This window comes from Phytophthora infestans, genomic scaffold, assembly GCF_000142945.1.
Source record: "Phytophthora infestans T30-4 supercont1.87 genomic scaffold, whole genome shotgun sequence".
NCBI lineage: Eukaryota > Oomycota > Peronosporomycetes > Peronosporales > Peronosporaceae > Phytophthora > Phytophthora infestans.
In genome coordinates this window covers 196630-206960 of record NW_003303672.1, presented here as the reverse complement: position 1 = coordinate 206960, position 10331 = coordinate 196630, and positions in this window count along the sequence as shown.

Sequence of the window (10331 nt, the reverse complement as noted above, 5' to 3'; positions counted from 1 at the left end):
CTCTCGATCCTGTAACGCACTTCGCCACCGTTCGCTTACTCGGGATCTGGCTTGCCGGTAGTATTTCTGGATCTGGTACCGCCATCGTCTTGGATTTCGGTCTCTCTTCTTGGTACCACTCACTGGGACGACAGCTTCTCAGGTGGATCTAGGAGCCCATCCATGTAACAAGAAGAACGGGGTGTCGCCTCGGATCCTGTCTTGTGCGGTATTCATTGCGAAAGTAAGTCGTTCTGCGTATCCATCCCAGTCACGCTGATCTAAATCCTGGACATACATCTTGAGCGCCCTTGTGATCGTATGTACCTTGCGTTTGGCAGATCCGTTGGCCTGAGGGCGATAAGCCATCGTTGCTCGCTATCTCTGCCCAAGGATATTGTTGAAGGCTAGAAAATATCAGACATAAAACCCGGTTCCCGATCATAGCGGATCATCTCACTGGCCTTGAATCTACGAAAAAACACATTCTTCGTAGGATTCGGCAATGGTATGTGCGGTTCCGGATGCGCTAGCCTTGGTTATTGCGCATCCGGTGAGCAGATCCACCCAGATCAACAGTTCAGCGTTCCCTTTGTATGACTTGGGTAGCGAGGGGGTGTGATCCATCGCTCTGATTTGGGTAAGTCGCTCGGACATTGGCTGGGGACTTCCCATTGATAGTAGACCTGCATTTGCCTGTTTCACAATCCACGCACTCGCCGATATATTGCTGCATACGCTTGAGCAGACTACTCCAATGAAAACATTCTCGGATCCGCTGGTAGGTTCGACCGATTCCTTGATGTTTCCCTTCCAAGCTAGCCTGATAAAGATGCAAGACGTACCGATGTAAGGTTTATGTCTTCACATATCGCATCAATTCATATCGATCCCTACTTATCCGCTTCGTAGGAGGACAGTAGAAGAGTAAGTCGTCAGATCCACTTCATAATTCATAGATCTAATATCGTAGGATTTGCCGTCTTCCCGACTCAGGTCTCGAACATCCCCCATCAGATACCTATTTAGTCCCGCGATCCACGTCTCCTCGTTTTAGGCTTTGAGGATCCGCTCAATTCGGACCCCCCCCTTACGTACGTCTCATCGCGGATCCGGGGTCTGGCTCCTCTGGATCTAGTGACAGCGGTAACCTGGGCTGTCCGATCCGAGGACCCAACTAGAATCCCCTCATCCAGTATGTTTAGTGTGACGAGTTCCTGGCGCTCTGCTTCTCCCCCAATCTCGATCCACATTGATTTCGTAGAGCAGCGCTTGCCAACCTGTCTGCACTTGCATTCCAGTCCCGATTGACGTGTACCATTTCGTGACCGGTCCATCCACGTAGGCAAGTCAACACCTTATGACGTAGCAGTGTTAGTGCAGGATTTTTGCAGTCGATCTCACCCCGCACCTGACGAATTACCAAATTTCAGTCTCCACATACCACCAGTCCTTTCGGACCCTCATCCTTTAGCAAATCCAACCCGAACAAGAGTCCTTTAGACTCAGCCTCATTAACTATGAGACCTTCGGCGTACGTGGGGCTGACTCTTACCACTTACCATTCGGGTAGCCCCATAGGATCGCACTGTAAGCATCTCCACCACGTCAAACACGGGTGGATCCATTGAAACTCAGAACGTATCGATCTTCATCCACCCGCACTCTCGGGATCGGAATCTGAGGCTGGTGTTAAGGCTCTTTCTTAGGAGTGATTTAATCAGGGCTTCGTTCATCTCGGATCTGGGCGTGATGCTCGCTGCCAAGACTCCCAGAATCTTGTCTTCTTCTTTTGAACATGTTACGATGTCCAAGGTCCAGGGCGAGAGCAGGGCTGCCCACTCTCTCAACCGTTGTGGTAGACCGGCCAATTTAAACAACCAGGCGAGTGTGGAATATCGAGTTAGGATCCGGATGGATCTTCCAATCGGTAGGTTATAGTTGAGATCCAACACCCGCAGGAGTGCTAGTATTTCCTTCTCCACTGCTCCGTGATTTAACCCGTTGGACTTCAACGACCGGCTGGCGAAGGTGACTGGATGACAGATCGCTTCGTGCTCTTGCACCAAAGCCGCCGAGATCGCCCAATCGATGGCATAGACTGTCACCGTCGGCTGGAGGTTTGGGTCAAAGTGGCGAAGGATGGGCGTCGTCAAAATCCTGTTTTTTTGGTTCTACAAACGTATGATAAGCTCGAATCCACCGGGGATCTACTTCGTTCAAGATCCCTTCTGTAAACTCCGTCAAGGTCGGATCCTCTCCCTCTTCGTTTCGAGGTGGATCATGTTCCTGCTTTAGGTCCCCCCCCCCAGCGTCGTACCATGTGGAGGTAAGGTCTCCATGACCAGAGCTTGTTGGATCTTGATCCGGACAGCCGAAAACGCCATTGCAGCAAAGTCTACTACTCTTATTTCATAGGAAATTGCAGCAAAATAGTGCAAAATCCTATAAAAAACGACTGTAGTAGTTCAAACTGCCCAGGAAAGATTGCATAGCCATCAGTGACCCAGGAATAGGCAAATCCGCCAGCGAGGACAAGTCTTTAACATTCGCCTCCAATCCCTCCTTAGAAACTCCGTGGGCATCCCCCAATAACGCTTCGCCACACTGATAGATAGGTTGAATTTATTGGACGCTTCCAGTAGGGATGCCACTCTTGCGCACAGCTGATCCTATGATTCCGCCGGGATCAGAATGTCGTCGATATAGGATCTGCGTCCCAGCACGGATGGTGTCCCCAGATCGTCTGGTTCGCCTGCTTCAAATGGTTCCACTTCCGCATCGCCTTCCCCGGATCCACCCATGTGTGTACCGACGGTTCAGAGTCCCCATCATAAGTCAGGCACCACCGCGACCCATGCTTCATGAGCGAGGTGTTCCAAGCATTCGCGGAGATGATGCAGTCAAGGTCACGTGCTACTTTCAGCTATCGACCACGGGCTAATGGACAGCAAAAACGCTCGGTGAAGTCGGTGATGATTTCCGTATGAGTGTACGCGGAAGATCCTCTACAGACGAAATCGCCGAGAAGCTGGTGCTCGCTATTAATAGTTATCAGGACACTACGAGGAAAGAAAAACCGCTCTATCATGTTCACGGTTGGGACGCGCAGTCGACGTTGCGGAGGATGTCGTCATCACTCAAACGAGAGCGCGGCAAGCCGTCTGACGCACTGGCGTGGCGACGCAAAATTAATCGACAGCACGAGATCGCCCTCACTATGGCCAACGATTATCAGGCTGTAGAAAAGGAGCGACGGGCGAAAAGGCATAGGGATGCCCCGAGTCGACTGGAAAAAGCTGCTGTACCTCAACCAAGTATAAATGAACACTCGATGGACCCTCCAGAAGCTTCGGAAGAGACAAATGATCCTGCAAGTGCCCCACTGAGATCTCTTTTTGAGATTAAAAGTAGGGGGTAGTTGTACATGGAACGCCTCAAACCAGGCCTGACAAAGCAATAAGTTCATCAATGGCATGTAGCGTTTTCGGATCAAGCTCAAGGTGGAAGAGTTTGCATAGGAGCTGGAGCTGCCCGACCGGAGTGGATTTCGCTTCTACCCAGTAGTGCATGTGTCGGGACGCAAGGCTGTAAACGAATTCGGCAGTCGACCGAAGACCCGTTTAGTACCAGACGCGACTACTGAATCAAGATTTGATTTCGACGAAGAGTTGTTGCCTGAAGCCAACTGGGAACCAGATCAAGTTGCTGGCGAATATGAAGCTAAGGCCATTCTTGCCAATCAAACACCGCTGTCAACGAGCACGGAGCGAGCTGTACGGGAGTTCAAACGCTAGTGGGTTGGCTACGAAGATCCAACTTGGGAACCATCATACAACTTGTCGTGTGGAGGTCTGCTGTACGACTACCTACGAGTCAAGAAGAGCGAGCACCTGCTGCTCATGGCTCAAGTTACGGACGAAGACTAGCGTGACTGAATCACGTGTGAACTGCCCACAGAGCGATGCAGCCTGTGGTTACAGACGAAACAAGCTACTGCAACAACAATTTGTGAATGCATTTGATGAACATCGTGAAAATGATTACGCTTTGGAAGTGGATTAAGAATAAAAAGGTATGAATGTGGACAAAATTGCGACCACTGAAAACGAACTCTTGCTGGACCCCTCAGCAGTTTGCTGAATCGCCAGAGAACGTGGTGGAACATGCAGCGAGGATTCAAATTGACTCCAATTGCCTGGCCGCAGGGCCAAGCGTATCAACGAAGTTGCGTCTTTACTCTCCTCCTCTTCTTCGTCAAGAAGCAGGCCGCGGAAGTTGGAGCCACGTCTGGCGCCTGTGAGCCCACGGTATCAGGTTCAGCTGATGCAGCAGTCGTAACAGAGTGAGAGGTACCTGGTGGCGTGTCAAAGAGATCGCGCCAAGTCAAAATAAGCTCGGGGGGAGACAGAGCCGGATCGACTACCACGCTGTGGCACACATCCACGAAGCTCGGGGCAAATGAACGGTGGATGAGAAGTGCCAGAGGAAATAGAGTCACGCCTCCACGCCATGTACTGCTCACGATAGTTGTTGCGGAGACGATCGGTACGACGGTCGCGGTTACTGAAGAGCTTCTTCAAGAGAGCGCTCAGTACTGTACCTTCATGATCGCTTCGTCGTGGTTAGCTTTCTTGAATTCCTCGATGAGACCTCGCTCAATACCCGCCAAATGCAGCCGGTGGAGACGCTCCTATTACGCAAACCCGAGGCCACCCTGCTTGCCGCAATCACATCGAAAATTGGCCCAAATCATCTCCAGACGGGTCTCGATTGGAGCACGTTTGGAGATGGGGACGCTTGGGTCGAAAGCGATGGCGTCGCAGAGACACGGCAGAAGTAGGTACAGCCGCCGGAGCCGCTGATAAGGATGATCCAGATCCCTGTAGTTGAAGAAAGCCTGGGGACCTTCTAACGTTGTACGGATGGTAACCTCGCCTGAGAGTTCAAGTAGCATCATGCTCAGAAGACGTTCGAAAAATTTCTTCGCAGCTGCGTCGGCAAACTCCATGTCCAGATACGGAAGCACCTAGGGTGGACGAAGCCGGCACGGTCGGACGAGCTTCAGGCAGCACGAGGTGAGGCAACGGCTCAACCGTCGGTGTGCCGCGACGCAGTGTATGTAGCCGTAATCTTGCGCCCAGGCCTAGCATCAAGGGTTCGAGAAGACGTACGGAGAGGCACCTGAGCAATAGAGGGAGAAGGTTTCGCATGTGACGTTGGCGATAAAGGAGGAGATGGAACACGCAGTATGATAAGAGAGGTCGCCGTAGGCGAAGGATTCGGACTCCGACTCCTCCTCGGCCGAGCAGGACCAAGATTGCTGCAATTACCATCAGAATCTTCTCCGTCATCGTCGTCAGTTGGGCTTGAATGCTCGGTAGGTGGTGGAACATCACCGCCTCCACTAGTATAAACAGCTCGAACATCCACCGAAGGTTCAACGTGATCATCGTCGTCTCCACTATCATCATCATTACCATCGTCGTCAATCTCCATGGAATAATCCGCCGAGGACACACTTGGTACGGGAATCGTTGGAATAGTCGGAGCCGGCTTCGAGGACTCGGAGGCTTGTGGAGCAGCTTTGACAGAGATAGACCCTGCTGTAGAAACCACGCCCGAGATTTGACTCGTCTTGGAAGTCTTGGCAGACGACGAAACAACCTTGCACGATGGGACGATGTTATACAACTCCTCATCTTTGCCATCCGAGCCGGACATGAGCCGGAAATCCTCTGCCTCACGCAAAGCCTCTTCGGCGGCGCGTACATCCGCTGAAGAAGGAGAGATCGTTGACGCAGATGGCTTGGTCACGCCATGAGCACCCTGACGTGGAGACAAATGTGCGTCAGAAGGTTCGGTGGCATCGTCGTGAGCCCTACAACCAACATCTTTACCCGAAGCCTCGCTGGTAGTACGTTGAGCCGTCGGGGGGCCCACTCAAACCGACGTCAACCATTACCATGTCACTCTGGTCGCCGCGGAGGTCTACAACAGCGGGAGTCGGCAGACGCGAAGTTGAAGAGCGCGGTGCAGTAGATGACGACGCTGTCTTGCGAGGTGGCGACTATGAACGAGGAGACGACGGCACAGACTGCGACCGAGCCTTCGAGTGACGTCGAGGCGACTTGCCAGGAGAGTGAGGGCGAGTCACCTGGCGCTTCTATTGAGCATCCTGCTTCCACGCCTTTGGGATAAATAGCGAGGGTCGTGAAGTCTTGGGAGTTGAAGGCTCTGATGGTGCATCACCGAGACCAATAGCTGCCATAGAAGTACTGGCCTTGTCGGTCGGGATGGGAGCCTTATCTTCGTCGGAGTCGTCCAACTCGTAGTCCGACTCGTTGCCACCTGGTCGAAGTCGCTTGAGAAGCTTCCCATGAGCCACCTGGTCAGCCGCTTGCGCTAAGGCTGCAGGAAGAGCCTGGGAGCCAGGCAAAGACGCGGCAGCAGACTGAATACTCTGAAAAGCAACCAACGACGCTTGGTCCAAGTCCAGAGCATCCAGATCCAGCTCATCTGCGGTGAGGCCTGTCACAAAAGAGTGCGAACGAACGTTAGTTAGTGAACCCACGGTGGAAAGAACAATATGTGAAGCGTACCATCAACAGCCAGACGCAGGACTTCTTAATCCATCCCGGCCAAAGTCACGTGTGCGCGGAGAGTACGGTTGACTTGGAGAAGGTGGGTGTTGCGAGTCTGCTGATTCTCGAGGACCTTGGGCGTGTTATTGTCGATGAATTTCCCTTTGGGGAGCTTGACCAAGAGGAGATGGGGTTCGCGAGTTTGTTTAGTGTTTGCGCCAATTGCGGACTTGTACACCTCGCGTTCTCTGGCCAAATTCTGGTTCAGGGTAGTAATGAACGCGTCACGTGCTTGGACGTCAAGGGGTAGACTCCTCAGCTCTTACGTATGCTGCTCCATCGCAAACGGCACACTCAAGAGCATAGCGTCGTTCTTGGTGTTAGATTCGCGGAGAATCTTGACGTCCATACGAAGAGCTTCAACTTCGACATTGGCAGCTCTTAGGAGCGCCTCCGCGTTTTCACGTGCCATGATATCGGGAGCCACTAAACCAACGGCGGCAGCGGCCACAGCTTGAGCGGTCAAAAGTTGACGCTCCAGGATGACGACTCGGTCAGGAAGGTCCGTTAGCTCATCAGGGAGGGGCTGGATAGCCGCGAGAATATCATACATGCCCATTGCAGTTTCAAGACGACGCTGAGTACGAACATTACCATGAAGAGGAGGTGCGACGTTAAGCTGCACTTGATGACGAGCCATCGCAGTCAATTATGGAATGATCGATACCCTCATATGCTCAACCGATGCTTCCGCGCTCCCAGCAAGCATGGCGCGCAACGAATCATCGGTGACTGGTGGAGAATCACCAGCAGGCGCAGGCGGTACTGGAGGAGCCATCTTCCTGGCTATAGTGGCGACGAGAGGTGCTGCTGGAGCTGCAGCAGGAGCTGAAGGCTTCGTAACTATAAAACCTGGAGTCCAACCGACGAAGGTGCTGTCTAAGCGGGTGAGGCAGGCTGAGGGCCGTCCGAAACCTCGGTGCCGACCTCCTGTAAAACAAGACGAGGGATACATGGTGATGAGCAAGGTACCGATGATTCACAGCGAAGATGAGCTGACTTACCTCCAGCTTCTCACGTTCACGTGGTCGGCGGTGTTGGAGACGCTGGAATGCTTAAGTCACGGCCCGATGGAGACGCTTGGACATCTTACGACTTGATGGCGAATTGGAGAATGAAGAAATTTCACAACGGGCACCAGTAGCTTCCATTGCGACAGGGGCAGTTGTGGTGTATTGATTTCTTCATAATTGCCGGTAGAAAGAGACCTGATCGTCTTCAAGTCGTTCAAGCTATGAAGACTCGGCCACATGATGTACGGCGACTTCAAGGTGCAAGAGACTCGACGGTATCACTACCGAACACTCAGCGGATATTGGATACGGTCCAGATGTCACTCAATCCAGGTTGCACTTATTATTAACTAGCCGAGCACCGCCGCTCCGCGGCGGTAGTTTTGGTTTAGTTCTACTTGTTTTGGCCTTCCCGCCTCCGCTACGCTTCGGTGGGATAAATATTAAAAAAAAAAACACTAAGCCCCTATGCACCTCGATATTTTTAATTTCATTAATCCGGCTCAGCATCATGCTTACCGGATTAAAAATTATTATTCTAATGATCTTGAATCATGATTCTTATTACAACCTCTTTATTTGTGTTGGTTATCACTGTATCTTCATCTTCCACCCCAAACCACGTTCACTTTGAATATCATTTAAACAAACGCTACACAGTATGTTTAGTTTAGCGTCGTGCACGATGCCACGGGCCGTTTCTGAGCCATTAAACTTAGCTAACATCAACGCAAAAGATCGTAATGTTACCCTTTTGTACTGCCTGTTTAACTTTGTAAGTAACTAAAGATTGATCACTTCTCATACCAAACTCAATGAAAGCTAAAAAATATTCAATTTTGTACACTTTAAAGAATTTAGCGCTCATTTTGTGCTGATTCAGAATGAGGCATTAGACACTCTAATCTGTGCCGCTGATGTTATTGCTAACTGCGGTGTTTATCAAATTTTGATAATGTAACGATGATTCCAGGATGGTTAAACGTCATTTAGGCTTAAAGTTTATAAACGTTTCTTTATGGGGTCGACCTAACCAACTATAAGTTTTACCACTAGTGTTGTGTTGTTGTCTTACCGCTGCAATTAAATCGTATCCTACGCTCTTGTCGGCGACATGTCCGCCCGTTAAGTAGTATCGGATTTTGCTCTCTAAACAACTCTTAGAAAACAATGGTTTACAACAGTAACACATCTGGTTTTATTTTAAATCTATTTCATAGCTCAAGTGACAACGTTTATTAGCACAGCGTTGTTCTTACGGACAGTTCTTACGACCAGCTTCTATCGTACATGTACTACGATTTGGCAGCTCAGTCAGCTACCTCATTTTTCACAGCAAAACAGTTGTAGTTTTTATTAGTCATTGTCACTTGCAGAAACTATTGAAAAAGAGTATTTCGTATATTAGTATTATGCCCTCGGAAGCACGCATTCCTCCGTGTACGCTAAGCTCCTTGCAGCCTGGAAGCGTCTTTAGGGGCTATACCATTTGAGAATAAGTAGCTCTGTTTAGCTAATATTTACAATACGTACACTCTAAACCACATGTATTTACTGCTGTAAGCTACATAATCCCGTTTTAACCAATTGGAGCCGCCTTTGCTCGACAGCCAATGATAAAGCTCAAAGATCTGAGCGTTTCGTGTGCCGGACGGACAGACATCTTGCTAGCGTTGATAGTTAGGATAATGGACTGGCCGGATTCGCATTCAGCGGCCAAGAACTGACCATTTACGGTACGAACCCTCGGTGGCGGTTGGGATGAGTTCGCGGAAGACTCAGCGACCATTGGAAGACACGTTCACCGTCTGAGACAGGGTTTGAGGCGTTAACGATACTCATGCGATGGTGCAGACGACGCTTGGCGTTCAAGAAGATCCATAACGGATCATTGTTCACTTGATATTTGTATACTTGATTAGGACTTCTTATTAGGAATGGGCCCGAAAGAGCAAACATATATACAGAACAGATTTCCACTCAAGCCCACAGAGCGACGTCCGGCTTCAAGCTAAGCATCTCGTTAAGCTTGTTTGAGTGTGTTATACCTGTCGGTGAACTTGAAGCTCTGTAGCGAGGGTTCATCCGGCAAGGCCAAGAGTACTTTGTGTATTGGCCGATTCTTATCGGGAGGTTTTACGTGACGGCTTATTGTTTCCTATTTGCACGACTGCGAGTGTCTGTATTGCATCCCTTTTATTCATCCAACCGAGTGTTGAACACTCGGTGCCCTCGTAAAAGGCTTATCCGTGCCTGGTACCCTTCCGCTGTTGGGACCACGAGGATTCATAACACCTATTAGCTTTGCTCGTGCTAGTAGCGTGTTCTTATTTTACTGGTTGGCCTATATAAGTAGTTAACAAGGTCCAGTCTGTCCCGGTGCAAGGGCAGAACTGGGGTCTTCAGGTCCACCCGAACGATCGTTTGCTATCCTAGCAGCATATTGTTGTGGGAGCTTCCTAACTACATTTGTAGCTAGAGCTCACGTGGGATTTCCACCACCACATGATCGTGTTGAAGATGCTCTTCGGATCACGTGGGAGTGTCGAGTGGAGAGGAAGAGCCAGGGCCGCGCCCCAGCTCCACCTGCTGCGCGCGTCCTGGGCCACACTTCTACTGATCGCAGGCTGGTAAGTTGCACGCATCATCCTGCTTCTAGTCCTACAAATACAAAACGGGTTTTGTGATGGGGTCA